The sequence below is a fragment of the Porites lutea genome, chromosome 13 (genome assembly GCF_958299795.1).
Source record: "Porites lutea chromosome 13, jaPorLute2.1, whole genome shotgun sequence".
NCBI lineage: Eukaryota > Metazoa > Cnidaria > Anthozoa > Scleractinia > Poritidae > Porites > Porites lutea.
Window position 1 is genome coordinate 4,359,412 of NC_133213.1, and position 10,965 is coordinate 4,370,376.

At 45.5% G+C, this 10,965-nt stretch overlaps 1 protein-coding gene across 1 annotated transcript in view; it reads right to left on the bottom strand.

Moving 5' to 3' along the window:
- The window catches only part of LOC140922972 (uncharacterized), a 29,977-nt gene that overhangs the window by 8,884 nt on the left and 10,128 nt on the right, over positions 1-10,965 (bottom strand). The gene's annotated exons all lie outside the window — the stretch shown is intronic.

Sequence of the window (10,965 nt, forward strand, 5' to 3'; positions counted from 1 at the left end):
GTCACTGTTGTCGCTATTCTCAGAGTTGTCAGAGTTGTCACTGTTGTCACCGTTGTCACAGGTGTCACTGTTGTTACAGTTGTCACCGTTGTCACTGTTGTCACTGTTGTCACTGTTGTCACAGTTGTAACTGTTGTCACTGTTGTCACAGGTGTCACCGTTGTCACTGTTGTCACAGTTGTCACTGTTGTCACAGTTGTCACAGTTGTCACTGTTGTCACTGTTGTCACCTTTGTCACTGTTGTCACCAATGTCACAGATCTCACCGTTGTCACTATTGTCACTGTTGTCACTGTTGTCACAGTTGTCACCGTTGTCACTGTTGTCACCGTTGCCACAGTTATCACCGTTGTTACTGTCGTCACCGTTGTCACAGGTGTCACCGATGTCACTATAGTCACCGATGTCACAGGTGTCACCGTTGTCACTGTTGTCACCATTGTCGCTGTTCTCACCGTTGTCACAGATGTCACCAATCTCACTGTTGTCACTATTGTCAGAGTTGTCAGAGTTGTCACTGTTGTCACCGTTGTCACAGGTGTCACAATTGTCACAGTTGTCACCGTTGTCACTGTTGTCACTGTTGTCACAGTTGTAACTGTTGTCACTGTTGTCACCTTTGTCACTGTTGTCACCAATGTCACAGATGTCACCGTTGTCACTGTTGTCACTGTTGTCACCATTGTCACGGTTGTCACCGTTGTCACTGTTGTCACTGTTGTCACTGTTGTCACCGTTGTCACACTTATCACTGTTGTCACAGTTGTCACTGTTTTCATTGTTGTCACAGGTGTCACCGTTGTCACTGTTGTCACAGTTGTCACTGTTGTCACAGTTGCCACAGTTGTCACTGTTGTCACTGTTGTCATCTTTGTCACTGTTGTCACCAATGTCACAGATGTCACCGTTGTCACTGTTGTCACTGTTGTCACCATTGTCACGATTGTCACCGTTGTCACTGTTGTCACAGTTGTCACCGTTGTCACAGTTGTCACTATTCTCACTGTTGTCACGGTTGTCACTTTTGTCACTGTTGTGACCATTGTCACAGGTGACACCGTTGTCACAGTTGTCACCGTTGTCACAGTTGTCACAGTTGTCACTGTTGTCACTATTATCAGAGTTGTCAGAGTTGTCACTGTTGTCACCGATGTCACAGGTGTCACTGTTGTCACCGTTGTCACTGTTGTCACTATTGTCAGAGTTGTCACAGTTGTCACTGGTGTCACTGTTAACACCGTTGTCACAGTTGTCACAGTTGTTACTGTCATCACCGTTGTCACAGGTGTCATGGTTGTCACTGTTGTCACAGGTGTCACCGTTGTCACTGTTGTCACAGTTGTCACCATTGAGACTGTTGTCACCGTTGTCAAAGGTGTCACCGTTGTCACTGTTGTCACCGATGTGACAGGTGTCACAGTTGTCACTGTTGTCACAGTTGTCACTGTTGTTACTGTTGTCACTGTTGTCACAGTTGTCATTGTTGTCACCGTTGTCACAGTTGTAACCGTTGTCACTGTTGCAACTTTTCTCACCATTGCACAGTTGTCACTCTTGTCACCGTTGTCACAGTTGTCACTGTTGTCGCAGTTCTAACTGTTGTCACAGTTTTCACAGGTGTCACCGATGTCACTGTTGTCACTGTTGTCACAGTTGTCACACTTGTCACTGTTGTCACTGCTGTCACCGTTGTCACAGTTGTCACTGCTGTCCACGCCATCACAGCTGTCACAGTTGTCACTGTTGTCACCGTTGTCACAGGTGTCCACGTTGTCACCGATGTCACAGGTGTCACCGTTGTCACTGTTGTCACACTTGTCACTGTTGTCACTGTTGTCATCATTGTCACTGTTGTCACTGTTGTCACCACATGTCACAGTTGTCACTGTTGTCACTGTTGTCACCTTTGTCACAGTTGTCACCGTTGTCACTGATGTCACTGTTCTCACAGTTGTCACAGTTGTCACTGTTCTCACCGTTGTCACCATTGTCACTGTTGTCACCAATGTCACAGGTGTCACCATTGTCACTGTTGTCACTGTTGTCACCACTGTCACAATTGTCATCGTTGTCACTGTTATCACCGTTGTCACAGTTGTCACTGTTGTCTCTGTTGTCACAGTTGTCACTGTTGTCACTATTGTCACCGTTGTCACAGGTGTCACCGTTGTCACTGTTCTCACCGTTGTCACTGTTGTCACTATTGTCAGAGTTGTCAGAGTTGTCACTGTTGTCACAGGTGTCACCGTTGTCACAGTTGTCACCGTTGTCACTGTTGTCACTGTTGTCACAGTTGTACTGTTGTCACTGTTGTCACAGGTGTCACCGTTGTCACTGTTGTCACAGTTGTCACTGTTGTCACAGTTGTCACAGTTGTCAGTGTTGTCACTGTTGTCACCTTTGTCACTGTTGTCACCAATGTCACAGATGTCACCGTTGTCACTGCTGTCACTGTTGTCACCATTGTCACGGTTGTCACCGTTGTCACTGTTGTCACTGTTGTCACTGTTGTCACTGTTCTCACCGTTGTCACAATTGTCACTGTTGTCACAGTTGTCACTGTTTTCACTGTTGTCACAGGTGTCACCGTTGTCACTGTTGTCACTCTTGTCACTGTTGTCACAGTTGCCACAGTTGAAACTGTTGTCACCGTTGTCACCTTTGTCACTGTTGTCACCAATGTCACAGATGTCACCGTTATCACTGTTGTCACTGTTGTCACCATTGTCACGGTTGTCACCGTTGTCACTGTTGTCACTGTTGTCACTGTTGTCACCGTTGTCACAGTTGTCACATTTGTCACTATTCTCACAGTAATCACAGTTGTCACTGTTGTCACCGTTGTCACAGGTGTCACCGTTGTCACAGTTGTCACCGTTGTCACTGTTGTCACTATTGTCAGAGTTGTCAGAGTTGTCACTGTTGTCACCGTTGTGACAGGTGTCACTGTTGTCACCCTTGTCACCGTTGTCACCGTTGTCACTATTGTGAAAGTTGTCACAGTTGTCACTGTTGTCACTGTTGTCACCGTTGTTACCGTTGTTACCGTCGTCACCGTTGTCACAGGTGTCACGGTTGTCACAGTTGTTACCGATGTCACAGGTGTCACCGTTCTCCTGTTGTCACAGTTGTCACCATTGTCACTGTTGTCACCGTTGTCACAGGTGTCACCATTGTCACTGTTGGCACCAATGTGACAGGTGTCACTGTTGTCACTGTTGTCACAGTTGTCACCATTGTCACTGTTGTCACTGTTGTCACAGTTGTCACTGTTGTCACAGTTGTCACCGTTGTAACTGTCGTCACTTTTGTCACCGTTGCACAGTTGTCACTCTTGTCACTGTTGTCACAGTTCTAACTGTTGTCACAGTTTTCATAGGTGTCCCCGATGTCACTATTGTGACTCTTGTCACAGTTGTCACAGTTGTCACTGTTGTCACTGTTCTCACCGTTGTCACTGTTGTCAACGTCATCACAGGTGTCACCGTTGTGACTGTTTTCACCGTTGTCACAGGTGTCAACGTTGTCACCGATGTCACAGGTGTCACCGTTGTCACTGTTGTCACACTTGTCACCGTGGTCACTGTTGTCATCATTGTCACTGTTGTCACTGTTGTCACCATTGTCACAGTTGTCACTGTTGTCACTGTTGTCACTGTTCTCACTGTTGTCACCGTTTTCACAGTTGTCACCGTTGTCCCTGGTGTCACAGTTGTCATTGTTGCCACCGTGGTCACAGTTGTCACTGTTGTCACCGATGTCACAGGTGTCAACCTTGTCACTGTTTTTACTGTTGTCATTGTTGTCACTGTTGTCACCGTTGTCACAGTTGTCACCGTTGTCACTGTTGTCACTGTTGTCACAGGTATCACAGTTGTCACTGTTGTCGAAGGTGTCACTGTTGTCACTGTTGTCACCGTTGTCACTGTTGTCACCACCTCTCACAGTTGTCGCTGTTGTCACTTTTGTCACTGTTGTCACCGTTGTCACAGTTGTCACCATTGTCACTAATGTCAATGTTGTCACAGTTGTCCCAGTTCTCACTGTTGCCATCGTTCTGACCATTGTCACTGTTGTCACCGATGTCACAGGTGTCACCGTTGAAACTTTTGTCACTGTTGTCACCATTGTCACGGTTGTCACCGTTGTCACTGTTGTCACTGTTCTCACTGGTGTCACTGTTGTCACCGTTGTCACAGTTAACACAGTTGTTACTGTTGTCACCGTTGTCACAGTTGTCACCGTTGTTACTGTCGTCACCGTTGTCACAGGTGTCTCGGTTGTCACTGTTGTCACCGATGTCACGGGTGTCACCGTTGTCACTGTTGTCACAGTTGTCACCATTGTCACTGTTGTCACCGTTGTTACAGGTGTCACCATTGTCACTGTTGTCACCGATGTGACAGGAGTCACTGTTGTCACTTTTGTCACTGTTGTCACCATTGTCACGGTTGTCACCGTTGTCAGTTTTGTCACCGAAGTCACAGGTGTCACCGTTGTCACTGTTCCCACAGTTGTCACCATTGACTCTGTTCTCATCCTTGTCACAGGTGTCACCGTTGTCACTGTTGTCACCGATGTCACAGGTGTCACCGTTGTCATTTTTGTCACTTTTGTCACCATTGTCACGGTTGTCACCGTTGTCACTGTTGTCACTGTTCTCACTGGTGTTACTGTTGTCACCGTTGTCACAGTTAACACAGTTGCCACTGTTGTCACCGTTGTCAGATGTGTCACAGTTAACACAGTTGTCACTGTTGTTACCGTTGTCAGATGTGTCACCGTGGTCACAGTTGTCACTGTTGTCACTATTGTCAGAGTTGTCAGAGTTGTCACTGTTGTCACCGTTGTCACAGGTGTCACCGTTGTCACAGTTGTCACCGTTGTCACTGTTGTCACTATTGTCAGAGTTGTCACAGTTGTCACTGTTCTCAACGTTGTCACAGTTGTCACTGTTCTCACCGATGTCACAGGTGTCACCGTTGTCACTGTTGTCACAGTTGTCACCATTGTCACTGTTGTCACCGTTCTCACAGTTGTCACCGTTTTTACTGTCATCGCCACTGTCACAGGTGTCACCGTTGTCACTGTTGTCACCGATGTCACAGGTATCACCGATGTCACTGTTGTCACAGTTGTCACCATTGTCACTGTTGTCACCGTTCTCACAGGTGTCACCGATGTCACAGGTGTCTCCGTTGTCACAGTTGTCACAGTTGTCACCATTGTCACTGTTGTCACTGTTGTCACCGTTGTCACTGTTGTCACTGTTGTCACAGTTGTCACTGTTGTCACTGTTGTCACTGTTGTCATAGTTGTCACCGTTGTCACTGTTGTCACTGTTGTCACAGTTGTCACCGTTGTCACTGTTGTCACTGTTGTCATAGTTGTCACTGTTGTCACCGTTGTCACTCTTGTCACTGTTGTCACTTTTGTCACCATTGTCACAGTTGTCACCGTTGTCACTGTTGTCACTGTTGTCACTGTTGTCACTTTTGTCACCGTTGCACAGTTGTCACTGTTGTCACCGTTGTCACTGTTCTCACTGGTGTCACTGTTGTCACCGTTGTCACAGTTAACACAGTTGTCACTGTTGTCACCGATGTCACAGGTGTCACCGTTGTCACTTTTGTCACTGTTTTCACCGTTGTCACAGGTGTCACCAATGTCACAGGTGTCTCCATTGTAACTGTTGTCACAGTTGTCACCGTTGTCACTTTTGTCACAGTTGTCACCATTGTCACAGTTGTCACCGTTGTCATGTTGTCACTGTTGTCACTGTTGTCACCATTGTCACAGTTGTCACCGTTGTCACTGTTTTCACTGTTGTCACTTTTGTAACCGTTGCACAGTTCTCACTGTTGTCACCGTTGGCACTGTTCTCACCGGTGTCACTGTTGTTACCGTTGTCAAAGTCAACACAGTTGTCACTGTTGTCACCGATGTCTCACTGGTGTCACAGTTGTCACCGTTGTTACTGCGTCTCCGTTGTCACAGGTGTCACGGTTGTCACTTTTGTCACCGATGTCACAGGTGTCACCATTGTCACTGTTGTCACAGTTGTCACCATTGTCACTGTTGTCACCGTTGTCACAGGTGACACCATTGTCACTGTTGTCACCGATGTGACAGGTGTCACTGTTGTCACTTTTGTCACTGTTGTCACCATTGTCACGGTTGTCACCGTTGTCACTTTTGTCACCGATGTCACAGGTGTCACCGTTGTCACTGTTGTCACAGTTAACACAGTTGTCACTGTTGTCACCATTGTCAGAGGTGTCACCGTTGTCACAGTTGTCACCGTTGTGACTGTTGTCAATATTGTCAGAGTTGTCAGAGTTGTCACTGTTGTCACCGTTGTCACAGGTGTCACCGTTGTCACAGTTGTCACCGTTGTCACTTTTGTCACTATTGTCAGAGTTGTAACTGTTGTCACCGTTGTCACAGTTGTCACTGTTCTCACCGATGTCACAGGTGTCACCGTTGTCACTGTTGTCACAGTTGTCACCGTTGTCACTGTTGTCACCGTTGTCACAGTTGTCACCGTTGTTACTGTCATCACCGCTGTCACAGGTGTCACTGTCGTCACCGATGTCACAGGTATCACCGATGTCACTGTTGTCACAGTTGTCACTGTTGTCACCGTTGTCACAGGTGTCACCGATGACACAGGTGTCTCCGTTGTCACTGTTGTCACAGTTGTCACCGTTGTCACTTTTGTCACTGTTGTCACAGTTGTCACAGTTGTCACTGTTGTCACCTTTGTCACTGTTGTCACTGTTGTCACTGTTGTCACTGCTGTCACTGTTGTCACCATTGTCACCGTTGCACAGTTGTCACTGTTTTCACAGTTGTCACCGTTGTCACCGTTGTCACTGTTGTCACTGTTGTCACTTTTGTCACCGCTGCACAGTTGTCACTGTTGTCACCGTTGTCACTGTTCTCACTGGTGTCACTGTTGTCACAGTTGTCACTGTTGTCACTGTTGTCACCGTTGTCACAGTTGTCACTGTTGTTAACGTCATCACAGGTGTCACCGTTGTCACAGGTGTCACCGTTGTTACAGTTATCACCGTTGTCACTGTTTTCACTATTGTCAGAGTTGTCACAGTTGTCACCGTTGTCACAGTTGTCACTGTTCTCACCGATGTCACAGGTGTCACCGCTGTCACTGTTGTCACCGTTGTCACCGTTGTCACCGTTGTTAGTGTCGTCACCATTTTGACAGGTGTCACCGTTGTCACATTTGTCACCGATGTCACAGGTGTCACTGTTGTCACTGTTGTCACAGTTGTCACCGTTGTCACTGTTGTCACAGTTGTCATTGTTGTCACTGTTGTCACCGTTGTCACTGTTGTCATCGTTGTCACTGTTGTCACTGATGTCACTTTTGTCACAGTTGCACAGTTGTCACTGTTGTCACCATTGTCACAGTTGTCACCGTTGTCACTGTTGTCACTGTTGTCACTGTTGTTACCGTTGTCACAGTTGTCACCGTTGTCACTGTTGTCACCGTTATCACAGGTGTCACAGTTGTCACTGTTGTCACCGATGTCACAGGTGTCACCGTTGTTACTGTTGTCACTGTTGTCGCTGTTGTGACCATTGTCAACGTTGTCGCTGTTGTCGCAGTTGTCACCGTTGTCGTTGTTGTCACCGTTGTCGTCGTTGCCATTGTCACTGTTTTCACTGTTGTCACCGTTGTCACCGTTGTCGCTGTTGTCACAGTTGCTACTGTTGTCGTAATTGTCACCGTTGTCATCGTTGTCGCCGTTGTGACCGTTGTCACTGTTGTGACTGTTGTCACGGTTGTCACGGTTATGACCGTTGTCGCTGTTGTCATCGTTGTCAACGTTGTTGCTGTTCTCACCGTTGTTATTAATGTTATTGTTGTCACCGTTGTCGCTGTTGTCGCTGTTGTCACTGTTGTCGCCCTGGTCACTGTTGTCACTGGTGTCACCGTTTTAGCTGTTGTCACCTTTGTCGCTGTTGTCACGCTTGTCGCCGTTCTTGCTGTTGTCACCGTTGTCACTGGTGTCACTGTTGTCACCGTTGTCACTGTTCTTAAGGTTGTCGCCGTTGTCGCTGTTGTCATTGCTGTCAACGTTGTCGCTGTTGCCACCGTTGTCACCGTTGTCACCCTCGTCACCGTTTTCACAGTTGTCACCATTGTCACCGTTGTCACAGTTGTCACCGTTGTCACTGTTGTGACAGTTGTCACCGTTGTCACTGTTGTCGCTGTTTTCATCGTTGTCACTATTGTCTGTGTTGTCACTGTTGTCGTTGTTGTTACCGTTGTCATCGTTGTCGCCGTTGTCACTGTTTTCTCTGTTGTCATCGTTGTCACTGTTGTCGCTCTTTTCACAGTTGTCACTGTTGTCGTAATTGTCACTGTTGTCATCGTTGTCGCCGTTGTCACCGTTGTCACAGTTGTCACCGTTGTCACTGTTGTCGCTGTTGTCACCGTTGTCACAGTGTCGCTGTTTTCACCGTTGTCACTGTTGTCACTGTAGTCAGTGTTGTCACTGTTGTCACAGTTGTCACTGTGTTCACTGGTTTCGCTGTTGTTGCTGTTGTCACTGTTGTCACTCTTGATACTGTTGTCACTGTTGTAGCTCTTGTCGCTGTTGTTACTGTTATTGCTGTTGTCAGTGTTGTTGCTGTTGTCGCTCTTCTTACTGTTGGGCTAGGTGCTTGAGAGACTAAAGAAGCAAGCCAAGGAGTACAATAATGCTACAATAATAATATTAATAATAATAATAATAATAATAATAATAATAACAAATTCATTATGAACAGTAGGGCTACATGTACTGACATGTACCATTAATTTTTTACATGGGAAAACTGGAAATTTCCGTTGGAAATCAAAACTTTCGCAGCATTCTATTTCAAATGTTTCAGAAAATATGGGCTGTGATTCAAGGCGATGTAGTAGTCTGTCCAGGCATAATTTGGGTACTGTATACTTTGTACTAAGTCATTCTCTAACCACATTCAATCTTATAATTTTGTTTATGCAGAAGATTTCCATTCGGATGATTTGTGTAAATAGTATAAGCGCCCCATGTACCACCCCATCCATCCCCAAAAAGGTAATTAATTGCTGGCGATAAGAGAAGCCTGCAATCCTAATCTCTAGGACAGGGTCGAGTAATGGCGGAGTAAAGACCTTCGATGTGACTGTCCGCAAACTTTACACTTTGCATGGTGGCTAATGGCCGAATTTTTCAATAATCTACTCAGCAAAAGAGCATTTAGATCATCGGACTCCTCGGACGACTCAACCACATCGCCTGAGGCGAAAAAACCTAAGAAGTACGATTCACCGCTCACTGAAGGACCCGAACAAGAAGAAGATGAAGTAATGGCAGCTCTTAATATGTCGGAGGAGGTTGCTGCCAAAGTACAAAAGATTTTGGAAAAGCTAGAAAAGCTACACACGATAGAACTGTCTTTGAAGAAAATTGAATCCAAACTGGCAAAGCTAGAAACACGAACGACAGAGTTGGAAGCTTTCAAAGAAGAAGCTAAGAAGGACATAAGCGAGTTGAAAGATGGCGCCAACTTTGCTTCAAAACAATTACAGGAGAAGTCTCAAGAGTTAAAAAAGGCACAAGCAGAAATTACCGAGCTCACGAGGAAGGTGCAAAAACATGAAGAAGCAGTTAAGGAGACCGAGTCAAAATGCTTGTATCTTGAGGCCTATTCTCGACGTGAAAACATCATGTTTATGAATATCGAAGAAGGACCTCAAGATCAACCTGAAGACACCGAGGAGATTTTAAGAGACTTTTTAGAACGCGAACTGGGATATGTAGATGCTCAGAGTGTAGAATTTCAACGTGTCCACCGCACAGGAAAAACCAAAGATGGGAATCCTCGTCCAATTCTTGCACGTTTCCTGAGGTATAAAGATGTGCAAAACATTTTTTCACTGGGACACCGCTTGAAAGGATCAAAGTTTCAAATGTTCCGAGACCTACCGACTGAAATTGTTAAACGCCGCAGGGTACAGATGGAAACTTTTAAAACTGCTAAACGAAGAGGAATTCCAGCGGCTTTTAGCCAAGCACAACCAGATAAGTTGTATATTAGAGGGCGCTTATGGCCAGTAGGCAAAGAACTTCCTTCATAACTTTTTATAACTTTTGTCATTGCTTTAACAATCGAGTGCTGTCGGGCCATCTGTCACTGTGTGATTGATGAAAAACAATGTATAACTTATGCTATTGCGGGCGGTTGGTTTCTTTATTAGCTTTTCATTTTTTTCTTCTCTTTCAAACTTAGGAGAGAACCTAAGAAAACGCGTCTTTCGTCCCCAGTCAATTTAACCTTTTATTGATTTAAATGTGTATGTCTCTGTTTACATTTTGCATGACAATGTTTAGTTTGCTGTGTTTTTACGTAACCTTACTGTTATTTTATTTAACCTCTTGTTTATCTTTTTTTATTTCTCATATTTGTTTTTTATTGCGAGAATACTCCTTGGGTAAAGACAGTCGATGCTATCTGACACAAACGTCTAAAAATGGATCTTAAAATAGGATCAATTAATGTTAGAGGTTTGGGAGACCAGGTCAAGCGGCGAGAAATCTTTAACTGGCTTAGAGCAAAAAAAATATTCAGTATATTCACAGGCAGCCCAAGCTCACGTCACGTGAAAGGATTAGATTAATTATTAGCGGTGTGCGAGCCGGGACGTGACTTTTCAACGAAAGCGGTATTGGGTTACATGGCGGCCGTGAATTTATAAAGGATTTGTATGGGAATCCACGTTATAGATTTAGGAAGATAAATACTCGTAGAAATTCTCGATAAAAAACGTCTTACCTTATTTACATGGCGTGTTCTTGCTTGCTGTGTGGTTATTTTCCCGATCCGGTGCGATTTTAGCGATTTTTTTCATTTCTGAGTTTCCACTACTAAAGAGAGAGCAAGGCCGAACACTTCCAATCTGGACAG